Here is a 14,159-nt window from a genome sequence, read left to right on the forward strand (position 1 = left end):
CAAGCTCCACTGTGCCACACCTGTCCACTCCTGAAGGCACTGTCATGAACCTGGGTCTTCCCTTAGCCAAGCGGACCTTCTTGATGCAGAAGCCTATGACAGGTGTGTCAGCGGGGTATTCAGCAGTCGAGAGCAAACCCAACCTCACCCGAAATCCAGACACGTGCATTTTCTAGCAGTGGTCACTGGCTGATCAGGCGGATATTCTCCTTCCTTAACCTGCCTTGGAGAGGGTACACCGCAGATTTACCAGAATGCTATCAGGGACTAAAGGGTTAAATCATGAGGCCAGGTTGCATAATCATGGCTTGTATTCCCTTGAGTTTAGAAGGTTGAGGGGTGATCTAATCGAGGTGTTTAAAATGGTAAGAGAGAGAGAGAGAGAAACTATTTCCTCTGGTGGAGGAATCCAGAACAAGGAGGTATTATCTTAAAATTAGAGCTAGTTCATTCAAGAGTGAAATTATGAAGCACTTTTGTACACAGATGGTAGTAGAAATCAGGAACTCTTTCCCCCCTGCCAAAAGGCTGGGGATGCTGGGGGTCAATTGAAACTTTTAAGACTGAGCTGGATAGATTTTTGTTGGGCAAGGATATCAAGGGATATGGAGCCAAGGCTGGTAAATGGAGTCGAGGTTCAGATCATCCATGATCCAATTGAATGGCGGAATGGCCTCCTCCTGTTTCTATGTTCAGGGGCGCGGAGGCCAGCTGAGAGCAGCAAAGTCAGCACCAAATGATGACCCGGCCTTTCTGGCCCCTACAGGTCAGTTAAACACTGGCTATGTTTACATAACAACTTGCATTTATACAGCGCCTTTAACGTAGTAAATTGTCCCACGGCGTTTCACAGGAGCATTATCAGACAAAATTCGACACAGAGCCACATGAGGAAATATTAGGGCAATGACCAAAAGCTTGGTCAGAGGTAGGTTTTAATGAACATCATAAAAGGAGAAGCGAGAGGCAGAGAGGGGGGGATGGACGACAACCACTGGGATTTAGCCAAGTGAACACCCAGAGCAGACACTCAGATCCTGGAACCCGAATTAAAACGGCGCCGATATATTGAAAAAAGCTACTGAATTTTTCCAACCAAGCAGGAGATTTGGCCCCTCCCACTTTGATGATCACATCACACCACATGACAATTTGCAACTTCCTGCACAATACATCAACTTGTCATTACATCACCCATCATGACAAATACAGTCCAGAGCTTGCCAGAATATCACAGCAGCCCAGAATCAATGTACAGGCACAGCACAGAAAGTCACTGGAGCTAGATAGGTTTCAGGAGCTGTTACTTCTGTCTGCGAGCGGTCACAGCTGTCACCACATTCAACAGCAGACCATTCAAGTTGTATAAAAAAATCACAAAGTGAATTCCAAGGCATTTGTGCCATCTGTTTATCCAACAGCAAGTAGATTAATACAGTATTTGAAAAATTAAATGGCAGGATCCAACGTGGAACCTCAGCATACCTGCTTAGAACCGTAGAGAGCGAGGCCATGTACTGCATTGCCTTTTTATGTATTCAATCAGTCTGTTCTTCCAAAGAATTTGCCAAACAAGCCTTGCATTTAACAAATCCATACTCGGTGTCCTTGATTAACCCATGCACTCCTGAAGGCTAAATTTCCAGAGGACACAGATTTAAGGTGATTGGTAAAAGAACCAGAGGGGAGATGAGGAGACTTTTTTTTTTTTTTTTTATAAACACAGCGAGTTGTCATGATCTGGAATGCGCTGCCTGAAAGGGCGGTGGAGGCAGATTCAATAATAAGTTTCAAAAGAGAATTGGATAAATAATTGATGGGGAGAAAATTGCAGGGCTATGGGGAAAGAGCAGGAGAGTGGGACTAATGGGATGGCTCTTTCAAAGAGCCGTCACAGGCACAATGGGCCGAATGGATCTGTGATTCTTTTCTAGGATTCCTTCATTTCATCTTAAATTATGTGTTTACCCACATCTGACATTAGACTAACTGGTCTCTGGTTACCCAATTTATCCTTCCTGAAGGAAGGTATTAATTGGTTGCTCTCCAGTCCGATGGCACAATTTGCATATTTAATGTGAATTGATCATTTTGTGGCCAGAGCATCCATTATCTTCTCTCCTACTTCTTTCAATAAGCTAGGCGGTGTGCCTTATCCATCTTGAAGCTGTTAATTTTTTGAAACTATTCTTTTTCTAGTTATTTCTAACAATTGTTTCATATTCCCCACTAAGACACCATTATTCTCGCTTCCACCATCATTTGTAAAACCCCAAGCACAATATTTAAATACATCTGCACCATAGCTTCATCAACAACTTGCATATATATTGCACCTTTAATGTAGTAAAGCATCTCAAGTTATTTCATAGGAGCGTAATCAGGCATAAATTTGACACCAAGCCAAAAGGAGGAAATATTATGACAGATAGCCAACAGCTTGGTCATGGTCAAAGAAGTACGTTTAAAGCAGCATCTTGAAAGGAGGGGGAGGTGGGTGCAGAGGTTTAAGAAGGGAATTCCAGAGCTTAGGGCCTAGACGGCTGAAGGCATGGCCACCAATGGTGGGACGAAGGGAGTGGGAGATGCACAAGAGGCCAGAGTTGGAGGAATGCAGAGATCGCAAAGGGTTGTAGGGCTGAAGGAGGTTACAAAAGTGAGGGGGCAAGGTCATGGAGGTCAGCAATCACAGGGGTGATGGGCGAGAATACAAGCACCAGAGTTTTGGATGAGCTCACGTTTATGGAGGGTGGAAAATAGGAGGCCAGCCAGGAGAGTGTTGGCTAGTCATGGCTGCCCGTAAAAAAAAAAGCCTGGATATAGGTTTCAGCAGCAGATGAGCTGATGGAGGGGCGGAGATGGGCCACGTTATGGATGTAGAAGTAGGCGGACTTTGTGATGGAGAGGATTATGGGGTTGGAAGCTCAGCTCGGGGTCAAATAGGAAGCCGAGGCTGAGAACAGTTTGGTTCAGCCCGAGACAGTGGCCAGGGAGGGGGATGGAATTGGTTGCGGGGGCCGAAGACAATGGCTTTGGTCTTCCCCGCGTTTAATTCGAGGAAACTGCGGCTCATCCAGGGCTGGATGTTGGACAAGCAGTCTGAAACAAAGAAGCAGTGGGAGGAGTCGAGAGAGGCGGGAGGTAGAGCTGGGTGTCCGGTGAAACCTGACGTCAGGTCTTCATCCTCCACAATTAGACTCAGTCCATCATCCCCTGTGCTGTGCCCGCTAGGAGTTTAGCTTAGATTGCTCAAACTCATTTCACTGCACATTCTTACAGCCAATAAAAAGTGGAGACATTCAACCCATCGGTCTGGGGAGGGGATTCAAACCCAAAGTGTGCTGGGTCAGTGCTCCACCTAAGTCCCTCTTAACTGTTAAGTTTTGATGTTTCAATTCACACTCGGGTTTCCAACTCTGGTTGGACGGATTACTAGAGATTTCATCACATGACCTTGTGCCTCCAAGCAGCCCGCCCCTGCACACTCGCCATTGGTCGCCCAACATGTCCATCCTCACGGTGCCTCGCCTTCCCGCAGCCAATCAGAAAATGAATAGACTCTTCATTACCTGATTGGATGATTCTTCACCATCAGTCAGTCAAACAGCCTTTATTCCCATGTCCGATATTTTTTATAACTAACAACCCAAAGAGTTCAAAAGAAAATTAGAGGGAAAAAAAACAACGCCCCGATGATTTGTCCCCCTGGGTGTTGCTCACCCGCGGTGCCCTGGAAATTAATGCGCAGAGACTCCAGAACAAACCTGGAGGGTTGGCATACCCAATTCACGCGTGAGACAAGCTGCAGAGAATGTGATGAAGCTAAAATACGTGAAAGAAACCGGTCCAAAAAAAAATGTTGAAGCTAACCTTGCAGTTGTTTCAAGTTGAGTGAATCCCAGCTGCCCAGTGCAATACCCGACCAGGAAAGGCTTTAGATGGTGGCTGGGTTAAATAAGTCTTCTCTCAAATGTCATCAGCTTCACAATCCTAAAATACACAAATTTTCAAGTTGCTGTAAAAATGTTTATTTTCAATTATTTTGCAGGAGCACAAATCTATTACAGCAACAACAACAACTTGTATTTATACAGAACCTTTAATGTCTCAAGGCACTTCACAGGAGTGTATTCAGACAAAGTTTGACACTGAGCCAGATAAGGAGATATTAGGGTAGATGACTAAAAGCTTGGTCAAAGAGATAGGTTTGAAGGAGAGTCTTAAAAGGAGGAAAGAGAGGTCGGTGTTTAGGGAGGGAATTCCTGTGCTTAGAGCCTAGGCAGCTGAAGGCACGGCCACCAATGCTGGAGAGTGTAAAAATCGAGGATGCTAAAAAGAGGCCAGAATTGGGAGGACCACAGAGATCTTGGAGGGTTGTAGGGCTGGAGGAGTTTAGAGAGATCGCGAGGGGCGAGGCCATGGAGGGATCGCAAGATCAAAATCAAATCTTTTTTTTTTTAAAAAGCCTACAAAAACAGAAATGCTGGAAACACTCAGCAAATCAGGCAGCATCTATGGAGAGAGAAACAGAATTAACGTTTCAGGTCAATGACCTTTCGTCAGAACTGGAAATTTAGAGATGTAACAGGTTTTAAGCAACTGCAGGGAAAGGAGAGGGGAGGAAAGAACAAAAGGGAAGGAGAAACAAAGACTTGCATTTCTACAGCGCCTTTCATGTCCTTGGGACGTTCCAAAGTGTTTTACAGCCAATGAAGTACTTTTGAAGTGGAGTCACTGTTGTAATGTAGGAAATGCAGCAGCCAATTTGCGCACAGCAAGCTCCCAGCAATATGATAATTACCAGATAATTTTTTTTTTTTTTTTAGTGATGTTGATTGAGGAATAAATATTGGCCAGGGCACCAGGGAGAACTCCTCTGCTCTTCTTCGAAATAGTGCATGGGATCTTTTACGCCCACTGGAGAGCGCAGACGGGGCCTCAGTTTAACATCTTATCCAAAAGACGGCACCTGCAGTGTCAGCCGAGATGTTTGTGTTCAAGTCTCAGCCGAAGGCTGGAGAGATTAAATGACAAAAGGGATGATGGTGCAAGGTGAAAGGGGATAGTAAGGAGACAATAAAAGAAACATCCAGCTTCCCCTTAAATGTATCTCTGCTATTCGCCTCAACTACACCCTGTGGTAGCGAGTTCCACATTCTCACCACTCTCTGGGTAAAGATGTTTCTCCTGAATTCTCTATTGGATTTATTAGTGACTATCTTACATTTATGGCCTCCAGTTTTGGTCTCCCCCACAAGTGGAAGCATCTTCTCTACGTCTACCCTATCGAACCTCTTCATAATTTTAAAAGACCTCCATCAGGATACCTCTCGGTCTTATCTTTTCTAGAAAAAAGAGCCCCAGCCTGTTCAATCTTTCCTGATAGTTATAACCTCTCAGTTCTGGTATCATCCTTGTAAATCTTTTTTGCACCTTCTCCAGTGGCTCAATATCCTTTTTATAATGAGGAGACCAGAACTGTTCACAGTACTCCAAGTGTGGACTAACTAAGGTTCGATACAAAACTGTAATGCCTCATAAGTAATCTGAGAGAGTCTACTTCGAGGTGTAGTGCGATTGTTTCTGTAGTTAACATGAGCATTTTGGAGGTAGAATTGTGAATGCAATGTGTAGAACAATGTGTATAATGTAGAGAAAATAAGCTCCTGTTGATCAGGGAGCCAAGAACCTGCAGTTAACACAAAATCCTCAACATACTACCCTTCTCTCAGCAAGAGAAAAATATGCTTAGAGCAAAATGAGAAATCAATATAAAATTAAAAAGTGGTCTATTAAGTCTGGTTTTGCTGCTGACAAAAAAAACTTTGTTCTAACTGGTGATGTGCCTCCAATATAAAGCTACAACATTCATTTGCTGTTTATGAATGTTGGCATCTGTTGTAGTCTGCCACCGTTTTCACACAATTGCCAATTTATTTCTAACTCGTACATTCTAAATTTACCAAGTTTACTCAGATATTGAGAGGTCACGTTTGATAAACGTATTATGCAGATATTTACTGAAATGCAAATCAAACTCATTTTATGAGAATAGAAGTGATTTATTTTTCCACACATTGCACACGTATGCAAAGCTGCAATCGCATCACATTCATAAAGGCTTTCCCAAGGGCACGGACAATGTGTTAAAAAGAAATCTAGCCAAGCGCAGAATACGTGGCTTGGCAGTTCCAAAAGTCCACCATCATTAACATGAAACTAATCAGCACCCACCGCAACAACTACATACTGTTACGTGGGGTTATCATCACATTTGGCGGCCTCAAGACAGCTGAGCTGCTGAACTGTGACACCTGTAAACCACGGAGCCCATCTGTGCATCCAGTGCGCGGGCATTGTGGAGTCCAGCTTCAATTCATAACCGCAGATTGGAGGGAGTGGGCGGGGGAAGCTCTGACTTTTCACGCAACGTTTTGAAGTGGCAGACTGCTTTAAAGAGCTACAACTTTATTGTGGGACATGGAAAATCATCAACAACTGCAACTTGCATTCCTATAGCACCTTGAACATTGAAAAACATCCTGGAGGTACTTCACAGAGGCAGAAGGAAACTATGAACACCAAGTCAAAGAAGGAGCTATAAAGGAAAAGTGACAAAGAGCTTGGTCAAATAGGTGACGTGAACAAGAACTTGCATTTATACTTTAAATTAGTAAAACGTCCCAAAGCGCTTCACAGGAGCATTAGCAAACAAGATTTGACATCCAGCCACATAAGGAGATGAGGACAGGTGATCAAAAGCTTGGTCAAAGGAGGAGGTTTTAAGGAGTGTCTTAATTCCTGGGATGGAGGGATTGTCCTATAAGGAGCGATTGAGTAGGCTAGGCCTATATTCTCTAGAGTTTAGATGAATGAGAGGTGATTTCATTGAAATATATAAAATTCTTACAGGGCTCGACAGGGTGGATGCAGGGAGGATGTTTCCCCTGACTGGGGAGCCTAGAACCAGGGGTCAGAGTCTCAGAATAAGGGGTCAGCCATTTAGGACTGAGATGAGGAAAAATGTCTTCACTCAGGAGGGTGGTGAATCTTTGGAATTCTCTACCCCAGAGGTCTGTGGAGGCTCAGTCGTTGAGTATATTCAAGCCAGAGAGCGATAGACTTTTTGATATTAAGGGAATCAAGGGATATGGGGATAGTGCAGGAAAGTGGAGTTGAGGTAGAAGATCAGCCATGATCTTATTGAATGGCAGAGCAGGCTCGAGGGGCCAAATGGCCTACTCCTGCTCCTATTTATGTTATTATGTTCTTAAAGGAGGAGAGAGAGGTAGAGACTTGGAGAGGTTTAGGGAGAGAATTCCAGAGCTTTGCAAAAAGCAGCTGAAGGCACGGCCACAAATGAAAATCGGGATGCACAAGAGGCCAGAATTGGAGGAGCACAGAGATCTGAGGTTTGTAGAGCTGGAGAAGGTTGCCGGACTGGAAGCCAATGTAGATCAGCGAGCACAGGGGTGATGGGTGAACGGGACTTGGTGCGAGATGGATACGTGCAGCAGAGTTTTGAATGAGCTCAAGTTTACGGAGATTGCAAGGTGGGAAGCCAGCCAGGAGAGCAGTGGAATAATTAATTCCAGAGGTAACAAAGGCCGGGATGAGGATTTCCGCAGCAGATGAGCAGAATCAGGTGCAGAAACGGACGATATTACGGAGGTGAAACTAAGTCTTGGCCATGGAGGGGTTATGGGGGTTGGAAGCTCAGCTCAGGGTCAACGTGTTGAACAGAAAGGGAATGGCATCGTTAAGTAGCCATAATATCAGTCTCCTTGTTGGTTGATGGTTTGGTTTATGACCACACAACGCAGTATTCTATTCAACAGTGATCTACGCATGAGATGGAGCTGATGATCACTGAAAAGGAGTCGATGAATTGAACTGAACATATAAACACCAACGCTACAGATAACGATGGGTATTAGTGTTTCTTTCTTTGAATAACTTCCATCAAAGCAAATGAAAGCACACCTCCACAGGACTATTGTTTTAAGACCATGCCAGCTTGTGTGAACCGAGCCAGTGAATGTTCGCAAGATGTACAACCATGGGATGCATTGCAGCAGAGCCCAATCTCTGCCGGCCTGATAGTCGGAGATATGCACTTTCCAGCAGGGCTCACTAGATCGCACATGGTAGCGGGAACTCTGGCTGATTGTTCCACTCTGGTGCTGGGAAGCGGAGGCCGATTTAGTGTCCCGACTGTTTACTGGCAGAGATGTTAATGGGTTAAAAATCCAAGAGCCTGCTCTATATTGAAAATAGTAGCATCAAGGAAAGCAATTTAAAAAAAATTGACATTTACCTTTGTTTAATTTAAGGTTGTCAGCTGTGGCGGAGTGGGTGGAACTCTCGCCTCAGAGTCAGACTGTTATGGGTCCCACTCCAGAGACGGGAGCACAAAATCCAGGCCAGTGTAGTGCCGAGGGAGTGCTGCACTGTCGGAGGAGCCGGCTTTCAGATGAGACGTTAAACTGAGGCCCCGTCTGCCTTCTCAAGCGGATGGAAGAGATCCCATGGCACTATTTCGAAGAGGACCAGGGGAGTTCTCCCCAGTGACTTGGGCCAATATTTATCCCTCAACCAACATCACTAAAACAGAAGATCTGGTCATTTATCACATTGCTGTTTATGGGAGCTTGCTGTGCGGAAATTGGCTGCCACTTTTCCTACATTACAACAGTGACTACACTTCAAAAAGTACTTCAGAGGCTGTAAAGTGCTTTGGGACGGACGTCCTAAGGTTGTGAAAGGCGCTATAGAAATGCAAGTCTTTCTTTTCTTGCCCTTTCAACTGGTCATGAATTCACAGACATCTGTAAGCTGGGCTTCACAGAGATAAATCATGCTATATTTGGGTAGGTGGAAGGAAGTGGGGGGCGGGGGCAGGGAAATGAGGAAAAACTGTCTACAACAGGCCACGACAAATTTGGAAGAAATTGTGGCTTTTTCTGGATCTCACTCCTAGATTTGTCTCCTGTTACGTTTAGTTTTCCATAGCTCATCACCAAATTGCTAGGAAAGCTTTTCTTCAGTGTAATGTGTCCTCAAATGCCTGTTCCTGCTTATCCTCGTTACAGATACGCAAAATACAAACATCTCAGAGATCCCACACACCACATTTTTCTACTCTGTGCGGGTCCCAGAAAATGGATATATAAACCGTAGGAAGTAATCTTTTGTTGACCTTGATTATTAAGGGGGAGGAGGAGAGACAATGTAACAGATGGCAGCTCGTGAAAAGTAACAGCACTCAAAAATTATGAGAGTTGAGGTAACCATTAGCCTGGCAAATTGGTGGGATTATGTTTCTTGTAAATTGTTGAGGCCATTACATACCATCCTTGGATTTGATTAATGGTTCCCTTGCTTCTGTTTGACCAGGGCTTTAACTTGAAGTTGCATGGTCTATTTATTGAAACCTGCTAGTACATATCCTTGCCATAAACTCCACACCTTGACACGGACTCCCTCCACCTCCTGAGCTACTTACAGCCTGGCAGACTCTGCAAAGTCCTGGATTTCTGTTCGACCCCAAGCTCAGCTTCAAACCCCACTTCCTATCCATTGTAGGTGCTTATTTCCACCTTTGCAACACTGCTTGCCTCACCCTTACCTCAAGCTCCACTGTCTCCAGAGATCCTTAGCCACGCTCACACCACCTCGATTTATCGAATGTCCTTGTCACTGTCCTCCCGTCCTCCCCCCTCCATAAATCCCATTGATTCAAAACCGATTCATGCATATTTTGTCCTGCTCCCGGTTAATCAATGCCTCAATTTTAAAATTCTCATCCTTGTTTTCAAATCCATTCAAGGCCTCGTGATCTAAACTCGCACCAAGTCCCGTTCACTCATCACCCCTGTGCTCACTGACCTACATTGGCCATTGACCTGGTCCGGCAACACCTCAATTTTAAAATTCTCATCCTAGTTTCCAAACCCCTCCATGTCCTCGCCCTTCCCTATCTCTGTAACCTCCTCCAGCCCTATAACCGTCTGAGGTCTCTGCGTTCCTCAAATTCTGGCCTCTTGAGCATTCCCGATTTCCTTCACTCCACCATTGGCGGCCATTCCTTCAGCTGCCTCGGCTGTAAACTCTGGAATTCCCTCCCTAAACCCCTCCGCCTCTCTATCTCTCCTCCTTTAAGTCACTCTTTTAAACCTACCTCTGCGACCAAGCTTTTTGGTCGCCTGTCCTAATATCTCCTTATGTGGCTCAGTGTCAAATTTTGTTTTAGAACGCTCCTGTGAAGTGGATGTTTTACTACTTTAAAGATGCTATATAAATGCAAGTAGTTGTTATTAACTTATACCACCAAAGGTTTTTGATTTCTAGTGAAAATTTGTGGGCGGGCAAGGTTACAACAAAGTGCTAATGAAAAAAAAATTGCTTTTGGTTATAGTCCAAGTTGGGAATTTAAAACCAAAGGGCAAGACAGAATGCAAGACTGGTCGTGTCCTCACCTGACTCTACACATCAGCACTTCATGGCAAGAATTACTGAATGGTAGTTAAAGGCAAGAATCCTGGTTGATTCATTTTCCTTCCCTACCCTAAGGTAACCAATGTTAATCGTAGTGTAAATACTGCTGCAGATGCCAACTAGCTTACTACAAAATCAAAATCAGGCCTGGGTCTGTCCTGATCTGTATGGCTCAATCCCGCACAAAGCATTGCATTTGTATTAGGTGTCAGCCGTGTCACCTCTTGAGTCAGAAGGCTGTGGGTTCAAGTCCCATTCCAGGGAACTGAAGCACAAAAGAATCTCGGCTGATGCTCCCAGTGCAGTACGGTGGTTACACAATTTGCACACCTTCCTCACCTCCAACATGACAGGAGCCTGGGTAGAGCAGCATAGATTGCTACTCCACCTCAGATGAATTAAACAGGATCAAGAGTTGCAGGATCTCAATTAATAATTTTTTTAATGATAACCGAGGCCCCGTCTGCCCTCTCAGGTGGACGTAAAAGATCCCATGGCCATTATTTCGAAGAGGAGCCAGGGCGGTGTCCTGGGCCAATACTTATCCCGCAATCAATATCACTAAAATAGAGATGAACTGCTCGTTATCACATTGCTGTTTGTGGGAGCTAATTGTGCGCAAATTGGCTGCCACGTCTCCTACATTACAACAGTGACGACACTTCAAAAGTACTTCCTTGGCTGTAAAGCACTTTGGGATGTACTGAGGTTGTGAAAGATGCTGTTTAAATGGAAGTCTCTCGCTCTTTCTTTTGGTGTCTGTGAATTTGCAAGCATCAGCAAGCAAATTTGATATGGTGATCTACCAATTATTTAATTTTTAAAAACTATATCTCGCTTAATCCTTACATGATTATTTATTAATTTTTATATTAGATTACTAAATGGGGAAACCTATCCAGTGATCCATCTGCTCCCATCTCCCTTCAGGTCATGCTGGATGACAGATGGGTTAGTGAGTCTATCGCAGATGTCACACAGTGCTATGCACCACCTGTGAAACTGGGTTAGGCTTCAGGTGGGTGGGGCGCATGAATCACAGAATGATACAGCACAGAAGGAGGCCATTTGGCCCATCGCGCCTGCGCTGGCTCTTTGGTAGAGCTATCCAATTAGTTCCACTTGCCTGAAATTTTTTCCCCTTCGAATATTTATCCAGTTCTCTTTTGAAAGTTTCCATTGAATCTGTTTCCACCATCCTTTCAGGCAGCGCAGTCTAGATCACAACAACTCGCAGTGTTTCCTCGGGTCGCCTCTGGTTATTTTGCCAATCACCTTAAATCTGTGTCCTCTGGTTACTGACCCTTCTGCCACTGGAAACCGTTTCTCCCTATTTACTCTATCAAAACCATTCATGATTTTGAACACCTCGATTAAATCTCCTCTTTACCTTCCATGCTCCAAGGAGAACAACCCCAGCTTCTCTAGTCTCTCCCTATAACTGAAGTTCCTCATCCTTGGAACCATTCTAGTAAATCTCTTCGGCACCCTCGCCAATGTCTAACCAGTGTTTTATAAAGGTTTACATATATTCCTTTCTTTTTTCTCTATGCCTCTATTAAAAACACCAAGGATCCCATTTATTTTATTTATATTTTAAAAAACAGCCTTCTCAACTTGTCCTGCCACCTTCAAAGATTTGTGTATCGCACACCCCCAGGTCTCTGTTACATGGTTACACAATTTGTTCCCCTTCTTCATCTGCAACATGATACGTGCCCGGGTAGCTCAGCCCAGGCAGACACCCTCCGTGCAGTACTGAGGGAGTGCTGCACCGTCGGAGGTGCCATCTTTCGGATGAGACATTAAACCGAGGCCCTGTCTGCTCTCAGGTGGGCTTAAAAAATCCCATGGCCGCTATTTCGAAGAGGAGCAGGGGCGTTCTCCTCGGTGTCCTGGCCAATATTTGTCATTCAACCCACATCACAAACAGATTATCTGGTCATCATCACATTGCTGTTTGTGGGAGCTTGCTGTGCGCAAATTGCCACGTTTTCTACATTACATTGACTACACTGCAAAAAGTACTTCTTTGACTGTGAAGTGCTCGTGATGTCCTGAGGTAAGAAAGGCACTATATCAATGCAAGTTCATTCTTTCTTGATCAGTCCTGCCTCAGAGGTGAAATGAATGGAGTCTCTTTGACTGTCTTCCTGGAATTTTATAACAAATAATAGTTTACAGATTCCAAAAGCTTTAACCCTTGCCATTAATTTTCTGAAACAATCTTTTGAAAATTGATTTTCATGTGTGACTTTAAAAACACTGTAGTCACAAAAAAGGTCAGTCATAAAATTAATAGTTTCAAATCATTACTGAAGTTTGTAAATTATAAAAAGGTGTTTTTAAAAGAAAAACCATATAAACTAGAAGTGAAAAATTCACACCCAGAGTTGACTGGTTCTGCATCCATTATGCCACACTGGACAGCATCATCCTCATTTTCAGGTATTTACAGACTATTATTACAGATAATTTGCAAATATTGCAAGAAAGCAACAGCATATTCAAGTGAGAAAATGGTTATAATGTTCCTTAATTACCTCGTTTAAAAGACAGCTTGGCTCAGTGGTAGCCTCATTACCTCGGAGTCAGAATCAGGAGTTCAAGTCACACTCCAAGGGTTGAACACATAATCTAGGTCGACACGGAGGCGAGTGCAGCACCTTTGGAGGTGCTGCCTTTCGGATGAGACACCCAACCCTCAAGCAACACCTCCAACAAGATGATCTAATTTGCTGCTTGTAGTATCTTGCTGTGCACAAATTGGCTGTGAATTTTGCCTACAGCACAAGAGAGTACATTTCAAATGTAATTTATTTGATGTGAAGTGCTTTGGGCCGTACTGAGGTTAAGAAATGCATTGTATGTAATTCTCTCTTAGGTCATTGCCAAACCTTAAGAGCACTGTGGTGCAAACAAAGCATAACTTGCATTTATATAGTGCTGTGGCGACACGCCACTACTGGACATAATCCGCTCACGGCGGCACGGACAGTTTAAGCAGACGCCCCCAGCCGGGGGCCCTTTCCTCCAGCAACTTGTTTCCCGCAGGGACAGGCTGCCGGGAGCACTTCCTGTCTGGGGAGTATTTAAGTGGTTGTGCGGGCTTTTCCAGTTCCTCTTTGCCATGAGGTTGATTAAAGCAGTTGTGTTTCACTAATTCTGGTCTCGACTCCCACATATGCCGCGGTATCTCAACACTGGTGACCCCGACGCTCAGGACGAATCCTAAGCTAGCATGGCGGATACAAACGCAGTCACGGTTAAACTACCGGACTTTTGGGAGAACCTGGCCGAAGCCTGGTTTGTTCAAGCCGAGTCCAGATTCCGGCTGAAACACATTACAGTCGACGCCACGAAGTACGACTACCTCGTCGCCTCTCTCACCTACGCCACAGTCCCCAAGGTTTGGGCAGCGCTGCAGGAGCCACCAGCGGAAGGCAAGTACGAACATCTGAAGGCTGCGCTCCTTAAAAAATTTCAAACGTCCTCTTACCAGCGCAACTGCCAACTCCTCGACCTCCCCGGCCTTGGTGATGCTTCAGCGTCGGATCTGCTTTCCCACATGCTGTCCCTCTCGGACGACAAAAACCCCGGCGCCCTCTTTCGCACGCTTTTCATTCGGCAGCTCCTCGCCAGCATCCGCCCGCTCATTGTGG

At 44.7% G+C, this 14,159-nt stretch overlaps 1 protein-coding gene across 2 annotated transcripts in view; it reads right to left on the reverse strand.

Moving 5' to 3' along the window:
* The window catches only part of LOC147124745 (coronin-2A-like), a 252,134-nt gene that overhangs the window by 142,411 nt on the left and 95,564 nt on the right, over positions 1–14,159 (reverse strand). The window contains exon 2 of one of the 2 annotated variants that reach the window (XM_085992628.1): positions 3,871–3,990. The exons of the other annotated variant lie outside the window; for it this stretch is intronic. The gene's annotated coding sequence lies outside the window, so the exon portion shown is untranslated. The remainder of the gene's footprint in view (positions 1–3,870; positions 3,991–14,159) is intronic. 2 annotated transcript variants of the gene reach the window in all.

Source organism: Somniosus microcephalus, chromosome 1 (genome assembly GCF_052327205.1).
Source record: "Somniosus microcephalus isolate GS21.2 chromosome 1, FLI_Smic_1.0, whole genome shotgun sequence".
NCBI classification, from domain to species: Eukaryota; Metazoa; Chordata; class Chondrichthyes; order Squaliformes; family Somniosidae; genus Somniosus; species Somniosus microcephalus.